General features: G+C 43.5%; 1 protein-coding gene across 2 annotated transcripts in view; it reads left to right on the top strand.

Annotated features, from left to right (window-relative positions):
• Nucleotides 1-8,228: 8,228 nt before the first annotated feature.
• The window catches only part of TANGO2 (transport and golgi organization 2 homolog), a 77,161-nt gene continuing 60,243 nt past the window's right edge, over nt 8,229-25,146 (top strand). For both annotated transcript variants that reach the window (XM_059713462.1, XM_006270919.4), the window contains exons 1-2: nt 8,229-8,304; nt 22,554-22,682. The gene's annotated coding sequence lies outside the window, so the exon portion shown is untranslated. The remainder of the gene's footprint in view (nt 8,305-22,553; nt 22,683-25,146) is intronic.

Below are 25,146 nucleotides of genomic sequence, written 5' to 3'. Positions count from 1 at the left end.
GGGGTTCAAGACCAGTGTGTTTGCAGCACGGTGCCCTTTAGGGCTTATATTTTTTAAAGCCCCGGTGTAAAGGTCCGCCCGGCCCTGGAGACGCGCTCATTGCATTGCTATTCGTCCGCCCAGCTCTTTGAGGAGGAGGGGGTGGGGGGTTAATCCTCCCTCCCCAGGAAAAGTTTGTGGGGGATGGGGAGGCAGGCGGGCTCCCCCCGCGCCCGGCCCGCGGCTCGCAGCTGCCCGCCCGCAGCCCGCACACAAAACGACGCAGTGCTCCCAGCCCTCGTCCTCCCCATTGGCCGTCTCGGCTAGGCTAAAACAAGCAACCACAGCCTGATTGGCGCGCTCTGCTCACTGCCTGCCAGCGCAGCTCAGCACTGGGCATCAAACGTGTCTGTCAAAACAGCATTTTCCCCCCCTCCCTCCCCCGGACAGAGACAGAGATGGTCTCTGGCCCGCCTCGAGCCTGGACCAGATGACTTGGGATGTCTTTCATTTGCTTCAAGGCTATAGCCCCCCTGATGGCTGGAGCGGAATCAAAAGATCTTTCTCTAGAGAGGGTGCCGCTTCCAAACTGCACAGAAGGCAAACTGCAAAGGGAAACAGGGCACCCTGAGAGCCAGAGCTTGTAGCCAACGAGCGCAACTGGCCAAAGACCCAATCTCACAGTCAGAATGTGCCAAATCTGCATTGATTTCAGAGGATTATTCGAGCGTGCAAAAGCCACGGGACTGGTCACTGGCTGGGTGGGAGGAACTTAGGCGGGCACGGCAGGGTTGTTACGTGGAGCTAATGCAGTCCACAAATTCAGCGTCGCCAATGTTGTAGGGCAGCGGAGACCATTAGGTTATTTATTCTGGGCTCAGAGAGCACTCGATTTTACCCAGATACTGAGATATGGAGTCTAAAGACTTCAGTGAGTTTAAAGCATCTCAGTTCACAGGAGCCTATCTTATTCTGTGGCACAGGTGCAGAGCGGGAGGGAGCAATGTGCAACCAAAGCCTAATAACCCTGGAGCGGCCGGGCATCTATCAGATGAGATTTGGCCAGAGGATCATAACAGATGATCCATGACACAGAAGGAAAAAAACCCCCGCCAAGGTCCCCACCAGTCTGACTTGGAGGAAAATTCCATTTCAGCCTCAAACCTGGAGCTTGGTTTGATGCCCAAGATATACCAGCCACCACCGAGCCACCCAATCTAGTGTCCCATACCCAACTGTGGCCAATCTCCAAGGAAGGGCAAAACAATCTCAGATTATATCTGATATCCTGAAGGCCTGAGACATGAGACTGGATTAAAGTCACTGCCTTCACACAGAGAGAACTTAAGAACATGATGAAAGCAATGGAGAACTTTCTGTTCTCCCCTTGGTTTATGGAGAAAGGGAGAATCATGGATCATCACATCCAAGCAGTTACTAATGCCATAGAAAAATACTCTGTGTAGGTACAAAACTTCAGCAGTAAAAAAGACAATGAACTTGAGTATGCATTTATCCAAACTTAATGTCACCAATGATCAGTCATGTTTCAGTGATATGGCACTGAGAGTCCCCAAACTGACTAGCTTACATCATTTCCAAGGTTTCTAACAGTCATTCTGGGGCTGCTAATACCAGAGCACAAACAGGACTATGTATTTAACCAGCCTTGGTTGCAGCCCTGTCAGGACTAAGCTGTTAGTAGCCCCCAAACCTCTTGTCATGTTCAAGGCTTCTAGTACTCAATGTTGGTGCTATTAGAAGCCTTAATAAATATGGGAAATCCCTGTCATTTTCATGGCTCTAGTAGTAGCTATCTGACAACTGCTTTCCCTTCCCGCTTTCTGGCTCAGCAAATGAAACAGGACTATCATACAATCATAGAAAATTAGGGTTGGAGGGGACCTCAGAAGGTCACCTAGTGATTCTAGTCCAACCTCCTGCCCAAAGCAGGACCAGCCCCAGCCAGATCATCCCAGCCAGGGCTTTGTCCAGCCAGGTCTTACAGACCTCTAAGGATGGAGCTTCCACCACCTCTCTGGGTGACCTGTTCCAGTGTTTTACTACCCTGCTAGTGAGAAAGTTTTTTCTAATATCAAACCTAAACTTCCTTTGCTGCAACTTGAGCCCATTGCTCCTTGTTCTGTCATCTGCCACCACTGAGAACAGCCTAGCTCTATTCTCTTTGGAACCATAGGTGCTGAGTATGTGGGGGCCTGAGGATCCTGGCCCTTCTTAGGAAAAAGATAGGTTGACCACCCATCCCTAATTGGTCAAGACAGTCCCAAAAAGGGAACACCAAGTCCCAGTCCCAGGCTGCATGACTCTGGGACAGCATTTGTCCCAGTTTCCTAGTATCATGCAGGGATCTGGGTTTTCTGTTCATTGTGGAAAAGTGCAGGAAATAGTAGGTTTCCCATTGCAGGCTGGCAGAGTTTCAGCCTGCAAAGGGCTGCAGGGAGCAGGATGCAGGAGGTGCCACATGTATGTGTGTGCACACACACATGGACATGGCCAGGAATACAGCCCCAGGAAGCAATGGAGAGCAGCGCCCCCAGCTGCCTGCAGGTAAGTCAGTGGGGGCAGGGAGGGTCATGCATTCCCGGGGAGGGGCATACAGGGAGGCACGAGCCCCTCAGATTTGTGTGTGGGGTGGGGGTGGATGTGGGTTGCCCACTGTGGCCTTGGGGATCCTCACCCTGCTGTCCTCCCCCTGAAAGCCCCGCATGAGCCTTACCTCCATGGCAAAACACCCTCTGCCTGCCCAGCAGCAGCAGGGGCAGTGGTGTAGAGTTGTGTCAGTAGGCAGTCCACATCTGCCCCACCCCCATGGGCTCTGTTTGGCTCTGCTCCAACCATGCCACCAAGGGTGGCATCATTTTAGACGCCCCTCCAGCAAAAATAAAAGTCCGTGCCTATGTTTGGAACCCCTTCAGGTAGTTGAAGACTGCTATTAAATCCCCTCTCAATCTTCTCTTCTCCAGACTAAATAAGCCCAGTTCCCTCAGCCTTCCCTCATAAATCATATTTCCCAGCCCCCTCACTATTGTCATTGTCCTCTGCTGGGCTCTCTCCAATTTGTCTACAGCCTTTCTGTAATGGGAGCACCAAAACAGGACACAGTACTCCAGATGTGGCCTCACCACTGCTGAATAGAGGGGAATAATCATGTCCCTCGATTTGCTGGCAACACTCCTACTCATGCAGTCCAGTTTGTCGTTAGCCTTCTTGGCAACAAGGGCACACTGTTGGTTCGTATTGAGCTTATTGTCCCCTGTAACCCCCAGGTCCTTTTCTGCAGAGTTAGTTACAAAGCAGGCAGTTGCAGTTATAATGGACGTGCTGGTAAGGGGAGAATAATACGTTACAGAGTAGACTGTGGGGCTGAAAAATGCTATGCACTTAAGCAGTTGGTGAACCTCACCCATATGCAAATAACTGGTGTTTGTTACTATGTAAGCAACAAATCCAAGCTGGCTTTGTGTTCTACAGTGAAAGAAATTATGCCTTTACCCAGAAGGCAGGTCAATGGAGGCCACCATAGCCTCATGTTAATGATTCAAAATGTGAGTGCAGTATCTCTCCTGGCAAGTTATTTCAATGGATAATTTCCGCCAACCATTAGGAAACTGTAACTTCCTTCAAAGTTAAATTTACCTCATTTAAATGTCTAGCTACTGGATTTTGTTATTCCACTGTTAATAAGTCTGAACCTCTCCTACCCCACAGTAACTTGATCAACCTTCTCTTCACTAAGCCAAAGAAGATCAAATCTGGCTTGTTTTCCAGACCCTCTTTTGAACTATCTGCAGTATTTCCACATTTTTCTCCAAATGTGGACACTGTAACTGAGCACAAGACATTGCTGTGTATAGAAACAAGATCACTTCTCTCAAGGCCCCCTTTTTCCATCCAAAGATTAAAATAACTAATTCTCCCACCAACCATTGCAAAATGTGTCAGTAAAGATTTTATATCATGAACCAAATCACTGATAAAGTTACTGAACAGTGCTAGATGAAGAACTGACCCATAGAAACAGTTTTGGTCATTGATGTCTTCCCATTAACAGCTACATGGTGAATAAAACAGTGGTTAACCCCTTTTATTTGTACCCTGGCAGTTCCATAGGATGCAAGCATTCAATTATTTAGTCAAATTAAAAAAAAAATCAGCATAAAAGTATCTTTTTGTTGTTGTTTTGTTTTAATCTCATGTTTATTTCTCTTCGGATTTTTTAGACTTTAAAGTCCTCTCAGGTCATATCTTCAAGCTTTTCACAAACTGCTAAGTTTCCTTTTTTATTTTGCTATTATTTTTCTCTTTTCTTGTAAAGTTTCTACTCACTATCACTACTCCGTTTATCAAATGTGTTCAAAACAAGCATAGGGTCACTGTCCCTATGGGAGTGGACCAGTAATGGAAGTTATCTGCAGATCCATAAAAAACAGACCTTTGAGGGTGAACAGAGAACACTATAGGCAAAGAAAACAGAAGGGAGGTGTTAAATAGTCCACAATATCTAGATCTAGATCTCCCAAAATATTGTTTAGTGGTCTGCTTTTGAGCCTCCTAAACAACGAAGTCTTAAAAGTGTCACAGTAGAATTAATCTGATTCTTCAGATGTATAGAAGATCTAACAAGCAAACTATGGCTTTTCAGTGAAAGCCAATAATGTTCTCAAGCTCACAGAGTTTCCCATTCCCCCTCCAGAGGCTGTATCTCCTGCTGAAGATATGCAGAGCCTTAACATCTGAGATTTTTTTATGGATACCAAAAAAAGAAGCATTTCTCATTTGGTCAAATACTTCCAGGAAGAAAGACCTAGATTCATAACTAAAGGACCACATTAGCACCTTACAGAACCCTATCTCTTTTTAAGGGGGTTCCACATTCAAATGATACCGGCAGTTTTCGACTTACAACATTTCAAGTTACAATGTTCATAAATTGACACCCTATTTCAACTTTACAACTCCAGTTTCGACTTACAACGCTTGATCCGATGCAATGCCATGCCAGCGAACAAGTTCGCTGCATCGCTCATCTCCCTGGAGAACATCTGTCCAAACTTCCTTGGACACTATCTTTAAGAAAGCAGCCAAGACTCCTGAGAAGACTCCAGCCAAGAGCCCTTCAAAAAGTCCAGCAAAGTCACCTCAAAGAAGTCCTTCCAAATCAATATGATTGCTATTTACAATATAAATTTATTAATGTAGCTATATTACTCATCTATAATTGATCAAGTACAAAATTCTGGGGTATTTCTGGTGAAAACAGGGTATCAGGCCTTGGTTCAGGAACCAGTCCCCCATTTATAACATTTTTACTTATAAGAAAATTGGTTCCGAGTTACAACGTTTCGACTTAAGACACAGTTTTCACAATGAACCAATTGTGTTGTAAACCCAAGGACTGCCTGTAACAGAAAAAACATAAGCAACATATCATAAAGTTAAACTCTCAAGTTTCCAAGGAACACAGTTGTTTCAAAATACATTTAAATCCTTTAAAAGTCCCATCCTTAGTAAGCAATCCCGTTGTACAGGACCACCTTAACATACATCTGTATATTCTATTCCACCTTTATTGCAAATCCAACTCTGGTAAACAACCACTGTGGCTGGTCTCTTGAGTGATAGCTTATGACACATTTCACTGTACTCTAATCAACCACTCTAAAGCATTTCCTAATACATTTCTTCCTGATAGACTTCTGTTTAATGTCAAAATGATATGCTAGATCTCCCAAAAATGTGTTATAAACCCCAAAGGAATACAATAGCTGTTTCTAAACAGTAGTTCTTAAAGCTGCAAGGTGCTGAGTACTTCCCTTGAGGCACAGGCTGCTCTTACCTCCCCTCCTGAAAAGAACTATTAATGCATTAAACAAATCAGCTGCAGAATCATGTCATAGACTTGTCTAACTTACCTTATACTGAAGTTAGAAGAACTGTTTTAAGTAATGTTGTGGAAACTCAAAACTGAAATGTGCCTTTTATTTACATGTGTGCAGGCCGATGTTTTACTGTGTACATCGGCAAAACATCAACATGAGCAGTCTATCATCTTGCTTCAAATGTAATACAACAACAAACAATTATGATACCTTGCTCTTAAATACACCACTTTTCATCAGCAGACCTCAAAAGCTTTCCTAAGAAGGTTAATATCATTATCCCCATTTTACAAATGAGGAAACTGAGTCATGGAGCAGGTAAGTGGCCTGAGGTTACTGAGTGGACTAGTGGTGAAGTGAGAACTAGACCTCAGGTTTCCCAGTTCCAGATCAGTTATCACATAGGTCCCAGTGCCTACTCATACTATGCTAGAAGCAATTTTTCTTTCATAGCGTTTCATATAATAGATCTGTTTTCATACCTTGTACATACTGAGCTTGATTTATCCTCACAGATACTGAGGTTAGCCCCTGGAGAAGGCAGTCAGGGTTTCTACCTTTCTATTAAAGGGCAGCTTTAATTTACAGCTGAGGCTCCATTGAAGCTGGCTGCTGCCACCCATGAAAAGCAGGCAGAACATAAGACTTCAAGATCTTTGAAAGCCACGTGCAGTAAATTGCTTGAGTCGATATTTCAGGCTGGGAAGGGCAAAGGGCTGAGTTGACCCTGTCCAGATTCAGATCTGGAGTTCCAGGTAGACTGTTCGCAAGCTCAATTATCCGTACTGGCCAACGCTGTGCTTGAGTCGGGGCAAAGGAGGCCTTGTCATGTCTGCGTCCCTCTCTGTTCTTGGGCAAGCTGGTCTGCCCTGAAGTCACAGCAAGCTGAAGGCTCCTTTAGCTTACATCCGTGCCCACAGGACCTTTCTGGTAGCTGAAACTAAACTGGAGCATAAGCCCCTGCAACCACGTTCCCTGCACAGTGGCGTATGTGTGTGTGTGGGCTGGGAAGAGCTCTTTGCACCAACCAGCCTTCGTGCTGGGAGCAATTCCTTTGTGACCAAGTCTGGACAGCACCGTCGCGTGAAGGGGGGGTAATGGAATGGAAAATCAGGCCCCGAGTGCATCCAACCTGATGCTTATTAGACCTGAAACCTCCCTCCTCCTGCGCCAGATTAACCCTTGTCGGGTCCGGCTGGGAGGTGAAGCCTGCACGAGGAAGAAGCATCTGCAGCCCCAGAATGGTGCATGTGCCAGACACTCCCCCTGCCCCTGGAGCCCCCACAGTGGGTGGGGAGATGTGGGCTTATCCTCAGCCTCTTGGGATGCCCATCCCCCCTGCCCCTGGAGCCCCCACAGTGGGTGGGGAGGTGTGAGCCTATCCTCAGCCTCTTGGGATGCCCATCCCCCCTGCCCCTGGAGCCCCCACAGTGGGTGGGGAGGTGTGAGCCTATCCTCAGCCTCTTGGGATGCCTCTCCCCCCTGCCCCTGGAGCCCCCACAGTGGGTGGGGAGGTGTGAGCCTATCCTCAGCCTCTTGGGATGCCTCTCCCCCCTGCCCCTGGAGCCCCCACAGTGGGTGGGGAGGTGTGAGCCTATCCTCAGCCTCTTGGGATGCCTCTCCCCCCTGCCCCTGGAGCCCCCACAGTGGGTGGGGAGGTGTGGGCTTATCCTCAGCCTCTTGGGATGCCTCTCCCCCCTGCCCCTGGAGCCCCCACAGTGGGTGGGGAGGTGTGGGCTTATCCTCAGCCTCTTGGGATGCCTCTCCCCCCTGCCCCTGGAGCCCCCACAGTGGGTGGGGAGGTGTGGGCTTATCCTCAGCCTCTTGGGATGCCTCTCCCCCCTGCCCCTGGAGCCCCCACAGTGGGTGGGGAGGTGTGGGCTTATCCTCAGCCTCTTGGGATGCCTCTCTCCCCTGCCCCTGGAGCCCCCACAGTGGGTGGGGAGGTGTGGGCTTATCCTCAGCCTCTTGGGATGCCTCTCCCCCCTGCCCCTGGAGCCCCCACAGTGGGTGGGGAGGTGTGGGCTTATCCTCAGCCTCTTGGGATGCCTCTCCCCCCTGACCCTGGAGCCCCCACAGTGGGTGGGGAGGTGTGAGCCCACCCCCAGCCTCTTGGGCTGACTGGCCCAGCAGCCTGCAGGGAACGGGGCCAAGACCCAGCAGGCCTGACGGGGAAGCCGAAGACAGCAGCCATGTGGGGGGTCGGGGCGGGGCCACAGAACCGCGCATCGGTGAGGGGCGGAGCCTCCGCTCGGAACGCCCATGGCAACCCTCTCGGAGTGACGCGGCAGGGGGCCAATCCGAGGCCGCGCCTACTTGTCCAATAGCAACGCGAGGAAGGCGCGGCCCGGGGGAGCCAATGGGGGGGGTTGTTGTTTTGAATGCGCAGCGCTCCCGGAAGTGGCCGTGGAGCCGGCGGCGGCTGGTGAGTGTGGCGCCGGCACCGCCCGCCCGGCAAGCGGTGCGGGGGGTGGGAAATTTGAGGAGGGAGCGACACCCCCCCGGGGAGGCAGCCCCGGCGAAGGGCGCGCGGGGTGGGGGCGCCCCTGCGAGGGGCGATGCGGGCTCAGGCGAGGAGGGAGGCGTGCGGGGGGTCGCCGTGTCCCCAGGCGCAGGGGTCGGCGCAGGGCGCGAGGGGAAGCGGAGCCCGCGGGGCGTCACTTCTCGCACCACGCCTTGCATGTGCCCGCCTGGGGCCTGGGGCTCGTGGCCGGCGGCAGCTGCTGGTTCAGCAGATCCCCGGGGACGGAGATGGAGGAAAGGGGCACCTGTCGCTGGGGAGCGCGGAGCATCGCACCTGAAAACTGCCAGGGGGAGAGGAGCGGAGGAAAAGAAGCCCCCTTTTCGCATCTCTTTGCCCCCATGTGATGGGACACCTGGGCAAGATGGGACCTGCGGCCTGACCCGGTCCACCCGGCAAATGGCAGCCGTGATGGACACGAGGGTGCGAGACAGATTCGTAGGTGCGAGTACAGTGGCCGTCACAGAGGACAGCCCAGTTTTCTGCTGCTCTGCCTGTCGATGCCAAACCTGACGCCTTTGTGTCCTCTTTGTTTCTCTTCAAGAGGAGCAGGCCGCAATGAAAAAATAGAGGACATAAAGGCGATATTCAAGAGAAACAGAGGACAACCGGACTGTCCTCTGTGCTGGCCACCCTAGATGTGAGGGACCTCACAAGATCATTGAGTCCAGCCCTCCTGCACTTGGGCGCAGCAATGTGCTTCTGTAGGTTGTTATAGGAAAAATAACCTGTCAAAAGAAGTACAAATCGTAGAGGTATCTCTCTGTGTTGCCCTCCTGTAGGCATTTCAGCTGTTTGTGTTGTTTGTTTGTTGTATACGGTGATGATTGTGGGGTTTGAAGTGAGGGATGGCGTGATAATACCTCTTGGCATGTTCTGAGTCCTAACGGATATCCTTAAGACCGTTCGCTATCCATTGGTGGTCATAGATTTCATAGACATTAGGACTGGAAGGGACCTCGGAAGATCGTCGAGTCCAGCACCCTGCCCCAGGGGCAGGAAGCCAGCTAGGGTCAAAGGATCCCAGCAAGATAAACGTCCAAATGTTTCTTAAAAGAGTCCAGAATTAGGTGCTTGCACCACCGCTGGTGGCAGTCCGTTTCAGGCCTTGGGGGCTCGAACAGTAAAGAAGCTCTTCCTTATGTCCAGCCCGAAACTGTCTTGGAGGAATTTGTGCCTGTTTGATCTTGTCATCCCTTGAGGCACTCTGGTGAACAGATGTTCCCCCAGATCCTGGTGAGTACCCCTTACATACTTATAGAAAGCCACCAGGTCCCCCCTGAGCTTGCACTTTTCCCGGCTGAAGAGTCCCATGGCTCTCAGCCTCTCATCGTAAGGTCTGCTTTCCTGCCCTCTGACCACGCGCGTGGCGGCTCACCTCTGGACTCTCTCAAGCTTCTCCACATCCTTTTAAAATTATGGAGCCCAGAATTGGATGCGGTACTCCAGCTGTGGCCTCACCAAGGCTGAGTACAGCAGGAGGATGACATCCTGGGATTTGCTAGAGAAGCCTCTATGGATGCAAGCCAGAATTTTGCTTGCTTTGCCAGCTGCAACATCACGTTGGTGGGGGTCATGATTGACCACAAGTTGAATATGAGCCAAGTCCCTTTCGGCTGTGGTGCTAGCAAGTGTAGCACTGCCGAGCCTATAAGCATGCTGCAGGTTTTTCTTCCCAAGGTGGAGTACCTTGCACTTTTTGGTGTTGAAGGCCATCAGGTTACAGTTCTTAAAAGTTAATTTCCTTAAGAGGCATCAGCGTTTCTTCGCCAAGGTTCACAAGTATCTTTTGGGTCTGTAGTTCTTCTAACAACAGTTCCTAAGCGTCCCTTAACTTGTATCCTAGTAACGTTTTTAGATCGAATGGTGACTCCATATCTACAAGTATCCAACCATACAGAGTCTTATTACAGCTTTGTGTCTACTGCAGTTGCAAGCTGTATCTCACTATTATACATGAAGGAAGTTAAGGAATGAATATTTTTCTCTTCAGTTTATCTGGTGTATTTGGCAGCACTTTGTTTAGTTAGTTTCTGTCTCGCAAATGATGCGTGCCCTTTCCCAGACTCTGGAAGAGGATGTTTACCAGCAACAGCAGCAGCATTGTTGAAGCTAGAGAGCGTAATTTCATGTTGTGCATGGAGAAGAGGAAGTTACACATGTTTAGTTGCCTTTTAGAGGACAAGAACAAAGGATGCTGATATATACCAACAGAAGACCAGGAGAACAAATATGATTTATTTTTTTTAAATTAATAAGCAGTATACCCAGTAATGGAAAATTAGTCTACAAGGGACCTTGGCTCATCTGGTGTAAACCCCTGCTCAGTAGGAATCATTCCAGCCCAGACAAATATTTGTCCAAGGTGTAATTAAGTAGTTTAATAATGTATGATGGTCTATCATAAAATCCTGAAGAAAAAATAATTGAAGTTGAGTGTTTCTTTAACTCCAGTGATTAGACTAATTTCTTTAATGATCACAAGGTATGTCCCTGCTAATATGAACAAATTCACATTTCAGTTATAAATGTGAGCAAGGATATTTCAGCAAATAAGAACTTCAGTATACATTAGCATACAGTAAAAGCAGTAATGAATATAACTGCAAGCTTCACATTAAGTCTGGCTATGCAATTTTAGTGACACTTGCAAAATGTAACTTTGGAAATTCAGTTGCAATATTATTGCTCTTACCTGGGAAATCTAGCATAACTGCAAGATTTGTTTTGTGAGGAATAATCTTAAATCGGTGACAGGCTACTTCTTCAGATGTTATGAAAGGTGTTGCTTGTGAAAGTTTATGCCTTTCTGAACCAGTTAATTTATCAGGGTGCTTATACATGTGCAGCGAAGCTGCTCTGATGCACTATAACTACAGTGCGGTGGAGAAGACAATTTAATCCAGTATGCTGGAGCATGATAATTACCGTACTCCAGCATCATGTGTATCGGCATCCCCATGCTGAAAAATGGTGGTGGGGGCTCTTTAACTAAAGCTTGTTTGACAAGGTTTAGGTAAAGTGCCCCTGCTGCCATTTTTCAGCATGGGGATGCTAATACATGTGACACTGGAGGCGCTTCCACTCTAAAGCAACCTCTCCCCTGGTTGTATAAACATCCTTAGGTACCATCCTTCCCTGCCTTCTGCCTAACCTCAGGCTAACATGACTAATCACCCCTCTCTCTAAGATTTGTTTTGCTACATATATGGTCAGAAAAAACAGCTGTTTTTTGCTATATGAATTATATTCCATTTGTAGCTTTGAGAATGATGTGATAAAATAGGTCCCCAGAAAATAGCTCTGTAGGACCTAATGCTTTCAGAAAGTTCAGATTAAATGGAAAATCTGGAGGAGAAAATGATTACAGTACACTTAAACTGTCATGAGCTAGTAGGGGGAAAGAGTCTTCAATAACTAGAGTGCTGCCTTTTTGAGACCAAACCTTTCATCCAGCATTGCAGCTCTACATAAAAAGCAGTATTTGAGGAGAGTAATGGTTTGGGGTTTTTTTTATAATTAATGGTGAAATGCAGCCATTTTACTTTCCACAGATCATTATTTTGATCAGTCATATTTAAAAGTCTCTAGCAATGCCAGCTTCAAATAATCAGGATTCAAGTCCTCCAGAATGCCATGTTTTTATGCCAATAACAAGTTTTCTCTCTAATTTGTTTTGTCTTTTGAGCCATTAGGATATACTTGAATCATGTTACCAAGTTTCTCTGCATCCATAAGGGGAAGAAATCTTTCTAAATAAGAAATTCAGTTCTCTCATTCCCATGTAAAATGCTAATTTCTTTGATAATTAAGGATTTCTTGGGTAACTAAGAAAGTTATTTAATATTATGAGACTAAGAGTTGGCAACACTGGTCACCTCATTTCATGTTTTTAGTCCTATTTTTGCTATTTAAGCTGATGACAGCTGATAGGAGGTATGCATAAAGGTAATGGTTACTAATGCACTTGGGCTGTCAATGAAAAAAAATAACCATTGTGAAATTCAATGTGTTTTGAGTGTTTATCATAATTTATAATCTTTGCTTAGTAGTTGTAGATTTGAAACTCAGTTGTCTTTCTATTAATTGAGCCTAAAAACATTTTGCTTTTAAAACTAGGTCTATTTATAGGAAGATAGTTGCAATTTGTAATAAGATCTGTTGTATATACAAGTGGCTTAATTCAATAATGCAAAGAATCCTTTCTCTAGAAGAGCAAAAAGTCAACATGGTAAGACTTGCATTTTCCCCAAAAGTTTCTTAAGTGACAATCCACTCACCTTTGAAGGGCACAAGCTGGTTATGGTAAAACTGATTTTTCAGACAATTGATAATTTTTATAGGAGTTTCAAGGATAAAGGATATCAAGGGGTGGGGGGAAGAACCTACAAAAGCACACAGGTTTAGGAATCACAATAGAGCTATTGGATCATTGCTTTCAGTTACATTAGTAGCTTTAGAAAAATCCAATCATGTTATGGTAATTTTGTCCACAGAGTAATAAAATCTCATTAATATGAAGATCATAATCACTATATTGTTGTGGTGTGAAAACATTTTCTTGTAGGGCTGTGCGAAACGGCACTGTTCGTTCCGACTTCAGTTTCGAGGTCTGGACAGAAGTGTTTTGTACTGAATTTCATTTCAAGTCAAAACAGCCTCACTGCAAAACAGTGAGGCTGTTTTGAAGCTGTTTTGATATTTCACCCAACCATCAGGCTGGAGAAAGAAACTCAGCCCCATGATCAGGCTGGGGAAACTCACCCCAGCTGGGTTGACGTCCCATCCCCAGTTCTATGGTCGAAACATTTTGACTAGCCTCATTTTGTTTTGAGGCTATTTCGATGCCCTTTGTTTCGCTTTGATTTTGCTGTTTTGACCTTGAAATGAGTCAAAACAGCGTCGAAATGAAACAGCTGGCGAAATTTCACACAGCCCTATTTTCTAGTACTTTTTACCAGGCCATTACAGAGCAGAAATGCTGTTGTTGCAGGTCTGCTATGTTATACTGGAAGCTACATAAGGCATAAAGACACATTGTCCCTGTTGTTACCAAGGACAATAAAATAACTGTGTGTGTGGCCTGAACTAGTGAGGGAGGGTGTCTTAAGGGGTCTGTCTGGGCTAAGAATTGCAGAGTTCATAGTTCATGAATGTTTTATGAACATCTTGAACTGCATGTCCAAAAGATACTACTGATGCGAAGGGCTTCAGAGAGCACACCCTTGTGATTTTAAATGCTTTATTCCAAATGTCATCTTGATTTTTGGAATAAAGCATAATTTGTGCACTTTGAGGATCTCAGATTTCTTCAGAAATTGTGGATCTTTATCAGTGGTGTTTCTTGTTTACAGAAAAAGAACCTGTAGTGCAGAACAATTAAAGGCTGTATCTAGTTATCAAGCTTGGTTATAGACTCCTGGCTCTTTGTTCTAACCACTAAATAGCTGCTTGAGGTAACATTGTATACTCCCCTACATTCATTGCATTTCCTTGCATAGATTAATTTTGCCGGTGATCTGGGTTATGGAAGTGAAGCTGGCTGGGCTGTGTGACTGAATTTGCTTGAGTGTGTGTTCAGGTTTTTCCAGTACTGTAATAGTCATAGTTTCCTCTAACATTTAGATTCCCCTGAGATTTATCTCCCACAAACTATTGTTAAAAACAGGGTTCTTTAGCCGATTCCTGTTGTTCAGGAAAGAAGAAAACAAATGAGTTATGCAAGTTGAAAATAGCACAATCCTTGGCAAAGGAGGAATGTTTCTTCAGAAGTACAAGGATAAGAGAAGATGATTTGCAGTGCTCCATAGAAATGAAGGGAGAAAAGTGTTTTTGCTCAATAATTGGCTGCCAGTTTAAATGCCCTGCCTGTAGATTAGGGGGTTATTTTGTCTCTACCTGCTGGGGTTTGTGCAGTGGACTAGTCCAAGTAGGTTTGATTTACCACAGAGGGATAGATTTATAGACTCCCAATATCAGTGTAAAGCTCTTACCTCATCAAACTATTGACCTACACACAACCTTATTCCCCAGAGTACTTTCAGGGTATTTCTGCATTCACTGGGTCAGTCTCCTTGTTTTTCAGTGGAGGGCTGGCTTCCTTTGTACAAGTAAAACTGCCAAAAGATAAGCATTTACAGCTGATCCACTATTGAACAATACTTATCGGAGGCTGCTGATGTGACTTTTTTTCGTCCCCACTGTGTGGTTGAATTATGTAAGTGAGTAACTTCCAGGATAAGCACTGCTGCTCAAAATAACTCTTCTAGAACAAACTTCTGATTTCTTGCAAATGGGGCGCCAAATAACCCAGCTCTCTATCTTTGTTCTAATTAAAAATGTAGTTGCAATTGCTTAACAGTTGTATCTCACAAAATTATTTGAGGGTGTGCCTAAGTAAGCTGTGAACACTTCCCATCTTTGAGGGAATTCCAGATCAGGATCCAGACTTGGATGCTTAAGCTTCTTGTACTTTAAAAGGATAAATTCTCTGTCATGTTGTATGCTAGTGACCTAGTTCATGGGGTAACTAACTCACTGATTAGAGGGGCTGAGGAGCACTTTTTCAAAAAAATAAATGCTGTTATGCAGAGTAAAACCAAAGAGCAGTTTCTCTTCTGTCTGCTATATAAGGGTATAACAGAAAAAGAAGACTCTTAATTGCGGTTGTTTAAATGGATTATACAGAATACCTTTTAATTTCTGATGATGTAAGAGACTGTCTCAGAAATTTCCAAATACAATTTGGGGGGCAGGGGCAAGCACTAAGTTTCCACTTCAAACACTCATTCCATGATTGTATGAGTTGTTGGACTGATCAATAAACTGCTCTATAGTTCAACTTTTATGGCAGGCTAATGCTACTAATTCTGGATTCTGTGGGTATTTTAGTAAGGCCAGTTATCATAAAAGGGGTTGAAGGAGGGGTCATAGGTGAAATCTGAAGTGACAGAGAGTGGAACAATGGCTAAAAGAATTTTTTATTGGGTCTGTCCAACTGGTGGCTTTGGTTCAAGTTGTAGCCCCCTACTCAGTTGCTGCTCTCCCTGTTCCTGCAATAACAGCTGGAGGCTCTGGGCTTCCCCTCCCTCCTCTGGCTGCCACTTCTTGCCCCTGCCCAAAGGGCTGGGGCAGTGCCAAGCGGGTGGCAAGTCTGGGATTGCACAGGCACAGTGCAGGGGGTGGAGGTACCTGCATAGTTGCATAGTGCAGCAGTGGCAGATGGGAGGATGTCCTTGCCGGCATGCAGTACAGCGGTGGGGATATCCACGCAGTGTATGGCCCATGAGTCCAAGGCTTACCCTGGTGTGGCCTGTGCTGTATGCAGCCCATAGAGTTCATGGTCCCTGGCCACTTGGCAGTCAGACAGGCATGTTGTATGCAGTATTTGACATCTTTTGAAAATGCTGAAAGAAAAATCTGGCTTTCTCCTGTCACAGCAATATTTCCCTTTTACATAACCTGAATATCCTAAAAAGAAAACCTCATTCTGTCTAGTGAGTTTCAGACCCATTTGCACATTAACTGGCAAAATGTGTTATTTACAGCAATTAATTGGTGTCTAACTATTTGACACGTTACCTAAACATTATCTAAAAATATGTCACATTCTCCGGTGGTTAGAATAAAATTAAAGAACCTCCTTAATCATATTCCTTTAATCTCAGCTGTGCTATCTGCTCATCTGTGTTGGAATGCCTACTGCTGCTTTCACCAACATGGTAGTACTGGGAAACTTGAGAGAAAAAGAATGGAGGCAGCCAGCGTTTGCCTGAATCCTACTCTATCCCACCACTTCTGTCCTCCATTATGCCGTTTGCTCTGTACATCTTTTATTCTACTTGGAAAGCAGCGTGAAGGCTTCGCTCAAGGCTGGATTGTGCAACCCAACTGAATATTTGAATAACCAAAAGTAATGTCTAAAAGTCTTTTTTTTTTTTCCCATGTATTTTTTTTTTCTTGGCAAAGAATCATGTGGGTTGCTCTTCTGAAATAAAACAATGTTTTGGCTTCATTTGCAAACTATATAACCTGCAGCTTTTACCTGCATGATAGGTGCTTATAGCCTAATGTGGTAATAGCATATTTTGCTTTAATGCACTTGATTTAAAGTAGCAGTGCTTTAAAACCTTATACCTCAACAACTGTACTTGGAGGGGGTGAGGGAGATAAGACAAGTCCTCTGTTTAACTAAAATTTAAGGCCAGTACTGCCTTCCTCTTATTTTCATCTTTCTATAAGTGAAAAAGTTCATTTAAATCTTGAAACTTTTCAATGGCATTTTCTGCCTTGTTCTATTATTAGGAGGAGGCAGGGGGGAGCAGTTTAAAAATGCTCACCCAACGGATATGTAGAATAGGGATGAAAGCTGAGAATACTGCCAGAAGAGGTCAAAGAACTGACTTGCCAAAGTTGATCTTTTTTTCATCGTTCCACTTCTTTAGGAAGGTGCTAAAGCCATTAAAACTACCAAGGGTGAGTAACATTTTAAGGTGTGTGGGTGGGTGTGTGCATATATATATGTGTACACACACACACACACACACACACACACACACACACACAGAGGTAAATTTGCACTAAAATCTCTGTGCCCAAAATGAATTTGAATGTTTAGTGTGCCTAGCTGAACTTGGCACTCTTGGATATCCTTTCAGAGGCTCTAGAAGTGGCTTTCATTTTTTTTCTGGTCTGTAAGTGTGGTACCATCATATGTCTGTGTGTCTTCAAACACTGTTATTTATTTTTTAATACACCAGCTCAGATCTTCCTTCTTGTCCAATTCATCTCTGTGCAAACCACTGGGCTTGAGCCAACTGCCATTGAAACTGCTGTCAGATAGCAATTAATGTGATGGCACAAAAGGAATAAGTGCTACATGAGAGGAATATAAAGGGGAATTAGTGAAACGTTTCATAAACATAACACAGCTGTGTGAAGGGCTTCTCTAGTCTAAAATTAAATGCATATATTCTTTGATTTTTAGACTGGTGAATCACAGCACATTTTTGCAGAGTTAAGTTTCAACTGCAGTCTCATTCTATCAAAAATGGCACAGAAAGAAAAGATATGCAATTGAGTTCTTAAACCATTTGAGTAACGTGGTGGCCAGTTTCTCTAACGAATTCAAATGAACCAGTAAAATGGTTTTCAACTGTGGGCTGTTTGTTATTCCCACTGCACATAAAACTATCGGAATCTAGTGACTGATGATTTTTTAGCTGTCTTTTAGTACAGAATAAAGAACAGTTCTGGATCAGTTGAGAGTATCTGGCAGATGTTATTTATGATACTTAGTTTACAAACACAGAAAAAGTGTGAAGCCACTGACCACGTTAAAATGCTTCTGTTGAGAGTTCTTTGGAGTAAAAATATTTTGCACCAAATTCCTGAGTCGATTGTTTCTAATCAACCAAATAATGCTGTAACCTGATGAAAAATGAATATGCCCATATATTGTACATTTACCTTTTGAGTGTCCCTGTGCATACACTCTGCACCTGCAGATAACCCATATGGCATTTTAACAGATCATTATAATTAACAGAGCAGCAAACTACTGTCAGGCTGAGGACAGTAGCACAGACTAATGATTTGCCCAGGAGTGCCAGTTACGGTAGTGTCACTTACAGAATCAGCTGTGCATTTTGAAGCAAAATGTCTAATTACAAGGTGTTTGTGCATTGGTTGGGCATGAGTTAGATGGCAAAATGAAAATCTATTATGTTAGGAGAGGGTTTTTTCTATCAGATTGGTCTTGGTGACTTAAATGGTGTTTATGAAGATAGTAAAATTAGTCCCTCCACTTCCCCAGTACTCTACTGAAAAGCCTGAAAGATCTCTCACCTTTTTAATGTGTCTCTTCACTACTCATTCATACGTAAAGCAATAAGTGTGGTGATTGGTGGTACAAGAGAAATGCTCTGGCTCTGAAGACTGCAAGTTACTCTTTCTTTGGCTCAGTGTTTTTCTACTAACCCCTTCCCTGTCCCTTGCAGGATGAACTTGTTCCTCCACCCCTTGCTTCATTAAGTGTCATGTTTTCCTTCATTTTGGGGTGGAGATAGGAAGTAGGCTTCTACTACTGGCAGTATGTTGCTCCCCACTGGTCAGCAGCAAGCGGCAGGGCTACTGGGGCCCCTCTACCAATTAGCAGCGGGGAGGCAAAAACCGTAGCGTATTTTAAAACTGGTTTTCATTTCCCCATTGATTGGCAGCAAACGGCCCAACTGGCAGGGCCGCTCTGCCATTGGGGCGGGGGGGGGCAAGTGGTGAAATAAAAAACATTAAAAGAAGGTAGGCACTTCCTGTGCAATTTTATAGAGATCCCTACCGATAATGTCAGCATCTTAGGCACAGCACTATAAAATCTCCCTGTAAACATCACTGAAATATATTTGAAGTAGGTATCTAGTCAATCCGAGCTTGAAGATGAGAGCTATAATAATACTCGAACTGAACTGACATATGAGCTCTTAATCTTGCAACTCATGCATCTTGGTATAGCTATATGCTGGACTGGAAGTCATTCCTTCCCAACATTGTTATCCATCCTGGAATACCTCAAATTCTACATTTCCTACCATGTAGAACTCTTTCTTTCTTTTTTTTTAACATGATTTGCCTGATTTAAAAAAAAAAAACAACAAACCCAAACCCACATTCCTTAGTTGTTTTCCAAGACTCGTAACCATACATCTTGCAGCTCTGTAGCCCTGTATTAAAAGTTGAATATTGACTGCTTATTTTTTTACTTCAAAGTTGATAAAAAGTTTAAAAATAAAACTTGTGATCTAGATTGTGTAATTGATATTTGAAATTATTTTAAGCAAATAAATTATTACTGGACAGTTGAGGTCATTACTTCTCAGAGTATTGCTTCACTATAAAACTGAATGAATGTTTTTGGTACATCTGCATACTTGATTTCCCAGGAATTCAAGCCTAAGTATCTGTTGAAGTTTTATACTCTACAGGATCAGTGCATCAGAAAACTCAAGGGAGCTAAATTCTTTGTAAGCTAGAATTCTGGATTTGGCGCCAAAAGTAGATCCTGAAGCAACTTTTATATTGCCTATGTAACTTCCTAAATAAATGCAAGAAATATGATTAAATATTTATCTCTGAGGTCTTGAAAACTTTTTGTACTTTTTCTTGGTTGTCTGCTTCATTGCCTTGCAGGGGCAAAACAGATGATGCTGGGAGACTGAGCTTTCATCTCCAAATGATCAGTTCAACCTTAGTTTGAGTTTGTCATGATCCAAAGTTAGTGTCTGGCCTATGTAAAGATCATTCAGGTTTTTTGGGCATTTTTCTCTATTGAGTTCAGTACAGTATTTAGTGTATTAGGCTACCTTCCAGTTCTGGGTCACACATTCCATGCCAGGCATCAGGGAACTAATGTTGCTTGTACCAAATCTGCCAGTTCTGCACCTGTTAAGTAAGTTAGTATGAAATGTGGAGAAGAACACACTGGGCATGACTGTATGTGATGTCTTGAAGATCCTGCAGCTATTAAGAAATTTAAGACTTCAAATGGTTGAGAGGAAAGGGGTTATTAATGTTTGAGTCCACATCTGGAGGAACTGATTGGTTTTTCTGTCCATTGCCTCCAGTTTGGAAGGAGTACAATTTTAAAAAGTCATCTTAAAATTCAGCTAAATTTGTGCTGTCTGTCAATTTCCATAACATATCCCTTTAACTCATGGCTCTTTCATTGCTCCAAATCTGAAGGCTTTGCTTTATGTTCTGGTGCTGTCTGTGTGTTCCATCATAGTGTCATACTAGCAATCAAAATAGCATTTTTCTTCCTACCCTGACATAAGTTTCTTAATGTTATTCTCTATTCATAGTCAGCTAAGCCAATGTTTGATATTTTTGCTGGCAAACAAATGACAGATCTAAGAGCAAATAGATTTTGGTCATTATGACAGAAATGTTTGCCTGTGTTTTAACAAATCCATACAGACTTAATCACATAGAATAAATAAAACGTGGGAAAAAGCACAGTAATGAGAAGCAGTGATGTGAGAAAAGTGAAGTGTTGGAAATGTCAGACCTAATGTAGCCATCACTTGTTGATTTATATTTCGTTCTTTTATGTCTCTGCAGCTGCTGCTACAGTGAGCTTCATTAATAATAACTTTAGGGATTAGTGGTGAATTTTATTTTCAGGAGAAAATTTAAATGAAGTGTTTCCAAATGAAATATAGTAAAGTAACACTAATGAGGGCATTCCCTCCTTGGAAGCCCTGGCAGTTGTCTTGTTCCTGAAGACTGATGTAACAAAGTTCTATTCAGAGGGGAGAACATGTGAAAATGATCTTGTGAGATGCTGTTGGAGAATGGCTGGGTTTGCCGCTAAAGCAGTGTGTGGGGGAGAGGTAGTTTGTGAGGAACCTGTGAAGATCCCTGGGTGCCATGGCATATACATAGCAGATAAATCCAGAACCATGCAGCCTGCCACTATCCTGGAATGCTAAAGGAGGTCTGGCTCACCTAAAACAGCAGGGGTTTTTTTGCTAGGCCCAAGTGAGCAAAAAAGTAATCTATATAAATATACCTAAGGAAGGCCTTGTTTAAATTATTTAGGGAGTAACTTCTCTACAGGCAGATGAAGAATGTGTCCCCTGCATGGGGTGTGATATAATTAACTGAATGGTGGAAAGTGTGCAGACTCTGTCTGACCTGGTGCACATGGAGGCAAGATAACATGGAGAAAAGTCGGGACTGACTTCTCTTTGTGTGTTCAGCAGAAGAGCCAAAAACGCACACTTTCCTGTCTCCAGGGTTTCCTATTCTGTATGCGGCTAGCCTGTTGTTCTTGACAACAGTAAAATGAAGAAAACATTTTAAGTAAAAAAAAAAAACCTCATACATGAAGTCATCAGACAGCTCAATGTGACAATACTCAAAAGATACTGTTACACTATAGAGGGATCAGGAAAACTGCCCGTACTGTTTTTTTCTCTAGAAATCTGCTCTCCCATTTCCATCCACAAGATACCTGGAAAGTAGTTTGTTAGCTCCCCAGGGCTCCTATACATGTGCAGGGAGGTTGCTCTAATGCTCTGTAACTTAAAGCACATTGGAGCAGACTCGATTAATCAAGTCTGCTGGAGCATGGTAATTACTGTGCCCCAGCAGATTCCAGCGTCATGTGCATCAGTGTCCCTGTGCTGAAAAATGGCAGGAAGGCACTTTAGTTCAAAGCACCCTGCCACCATTTTTTAACATGGCTCTTGAAGCTGTGCTAATTCAAGCACCTTCCTCCCTGCCTTCTGCCTCCTGGAGCATGTGTATAAACACCCTCAGAGTCCCCATGCGGAAATGCATGTTTTTAAACCATGAATTCTTGAAAATGATGCAGTGAAATGTATAGTAGCTCACACAAGAATATGGTGCAGTTGCATCCACTGTCTTACCCCAGTTGCCTAAATGGATAACTCTCCATGTGAATTATCTTTTAGTTCTGTTCGTAATAGCCAGCTTGCTGTTTTTGCAACCAGTGTTCAGCTGAGACGGTGACTGACCTGTAGCAATACTTCGGTGTTACTGACTGACTGGACATCTGGAAATGCATGTGCATCCTAGGGACCCCTGGAAGGTGTATTATGTGAAGACATTTAATTTTTTTTTTTTTAATATTTTCTTTTCTTTTTTTTTAGGAAGGTGGTATGTTTAATTTGAGAAAAATATTTTTTGAGGTAGTTCAATTTGTTTTTAATAAATTTAATAGTTTCTCTCTCCTACCTTTTTGATATTTAACAGAACATCTTTTAAAAACATTTACTAAAATTGTGAGTTAAACTGTTAAATGGCTCAAATCTACCATCTCTTGCCTACAAAGTAGCTTTAACAAGCGAATACTTCCATCAATGTCAGTTAGTGTTACCAATGCTGGCCTCTCTTTAACCTTCACAGTGTTTGTGGAAAGCTGCAACTGTCGGGCATTTAGCAGTGAGCCCTGTGTTCTTTAAAGCTAGGGTGAGAACAAGATCCTTTTCCAGCCTTGTTTTTTGTAATATCAGAGCTCAGACCTTTTTCCCACTTCCTGTTTGTTCCACTTAGTCAAGAGTCTGCCTTTCTCCTTCTTCCCTCCCTTCCCCAGTTCAGTACAGTTGTTTGATTTATTTATTTGTTTATTTATTTAGGCACAGCACAGATAGTTCCTGTTTTCCAGAGCCTGACTTTCTCCATGCTGAGTACAACTTCCACTCTCCTTGGAGTCGCACATTAGCTTTTGTTTTCCTCAAGTAACCTTCATGGTCTGAGTCAAGTTGGTAAGTGAAGTATAAATTGTTTGCGATGCCATCATACCTTGATGGTTCAGCTTGTCTGGTTTCTTTTTTTTTTTAATTTGTCCCTAGAATCTCTTGTTTTTCTGTCTCCTCCTCACTTTTTTCCTCACTCCACCTACTTGGTTCATAAAAATCTGTATGTTGTAATATTGGGTGTTGCAATAATATGTTGATTTACTTCTCTCTCAATAACTGAAACATTTTTTTTTAAATTAATCTAAATTGTCTTTTTTTAAGTAGCTGTTAACTACACAATTGGTAGTGTTTGGATAACAGTTGGAACTTTTCCTACTAAGCTCAATCAGTCCAGTGACTGTTTAAGAAGTTTCTTGGATATCCTAAGCATTGTCTTTACCTCCAGCTTATCTCCCTGAAATATTAATTCCTTATTAAATTGAATTTACAGTAACTAATAAGAGTGGATAGTTTGGATTAGCACTTTCAACCTTTAGTATGTTGTTTGTACTAATATTGTCTTGGGAGTGTAGGTTGCATCACTGCAAAGGTAAGACCTACCTTTTAATGTTGCTGTAAAATAGAATGAGATCAGTACTGTAACGTCTCTGTTGGTTTCCCAAGATAGGATGTCCAGTTCAATACAGCAAACTGTAATAGTTCTTACACTTTTCAGTGTCCCTTACATCTTAAATTATAGGCCAGATTCTCAATAAGGGTTAATGTGGGTATATTTAGTTTGTAACTTAATACACCCACTATTAAATTAGATTTAAAATACTAGATTAAGTCTCACTATATTAGTTACTGCTTGCTTTTTTGGCTTGACCTATTAAAAATTACACATTATATTCTTATTCCACTTGTCTTTAGGTCACTAGTGCAATATTAAAGTTCCAAATATTGCAGGGAAATATCCAAATCCTCAAGTCTTTTTACATGTTTAACATTAACTTCTATAAATCTACCCTCTTACAAAATTACACAGCACAATGTAGTAAATACAGTATTTGATTTAATCAAAGAAGGCACTAAAACTCTTCATTGGCCTTATGCGCTGAACTGTTTTTAAAGAAGCAGTTTTTAACAGTGCTCCAGAGAAGAGCTAAGTTTCAATTGCTGTAGCTTTAAAATTACTGTCAGCTTTAAGTCTTCATGTGTTTAATGCAAAAACTATGCGAGCTGCAAAAAAAATACTAACTATATTGTAGGACCTACAAAACCAGTACTCTGTTTCAGAGGTAGCAGGTGGAGCAAGTGTTAACTAACTTCTGTTTTGGTAGCTGATGTAACAGTGTACAAAAGCTTCACGTAAATGGAGAACCATGTCAGTTTTCAAGCGCTGTTAGAAATAGTGGGTAGAATGAGAGTTATGCCAAAACAGAAGTGCAAAATAAATATGAAAGCTGTTTGCAACTTAGAACAGTATTAAAATGGAGAGTTGAAAAGCATTTGTAATATCCCTTTAAAAAAATCTACAAAATGCAATATAAAAACTTCAGGGGAAAAAAGCCTACTCTCTCATTTCTATTTAAAGCTCAAGATATGTTTTATGCCAACAGTTTTTATTTGAGTCTGTGCTGGGCAGTGGCTTGGCACGAACAGCTGCAATATATATTTTTTTTTTTTCCTTTTTGGTGTGTGACTGGATTGACTGTTCAAAATAAACTTTGTAAATTGGCTAATGGAGAGACTGAAATCTCTATAAAAATACTCTTGAGTGGTTACGAGCAATTACCTGTCAACAGGTTTTGACTGAGTAATCCAATTAATTTGCTGGCAGGATACCCAGCAAAAACTGTGATAGTTATTTCCATAAGGGTTGAGAGAAGCCTGACAGCTGCCTGTTTTAAAAGTGGGTGTTTATATCCCTTTGTCTTCCTGGAGTGGGCTTCCCTACTCTTCTAAAAGTCTCCACCAATTTTCTCTTGCTCTGATTTGCCTGCATCTACAGCTGAGGATTGGAAGGTACTTCCTTCTGAGTCTTTAATATTTTTCTTGAAATTGGCTGGTATATTCTGATGTAGGTAGATGCCCTTCTCTTTGTTCAGTTCCAACAAACATTAAAAAGAAGTATTAACCTATCATTAGGGGTGCACCAATAAAGATTTTTTTTGGCCAATACCAATGGCTGATTTTATTAATGAGCCATATCAGCTGATACTGATCCAACTGCCAATATGCAGCCTGGCAGCTTGGAGAGCAGTGTCTGGCCGATAAGTCTGTGGGGGAGGAAGGGGCAGGGGGGAGAGAAGGGGGGTGGGGGGGCCATGTGCTCCCTGGATTTGTGCATCGGGCAAGGGTGGGCTCAGGACTGGGGGGCTGCACTGGCCTCTTCCTGGCAGGGGCAGGGCTGGGGCTGTGCCCAGGGCAGGTGTTGGTAGTGATGCTGGGAGGGGTGGTATGGGGTGGGCTATAGCCACTGCAAAATTCACCGTAGCCCCTGCTCTGAGTGCAGCTCCCACCCCACCAGGAAGAGGTTGGCTCAGCC

This window comes from Alligator mississippiensis, chromosome 10, assembly GCF_030867095.1.
Source record: "Alligator mississippiensis isolate rAllMis1 chromosome 10, rAllMis1, whole genome shotgun sequence".
Lineage (NCBI taxonomy): Eukaryota > Metazoa > Chordata > Crocodylia > Alligatoridae > Alligator > Alligator mississippiensis.
The sequence above is the reverse complement of the archived record's forward strand: the minus strand, read 5'-3'. Positions and strand labels throughout refer to the sequence as shown.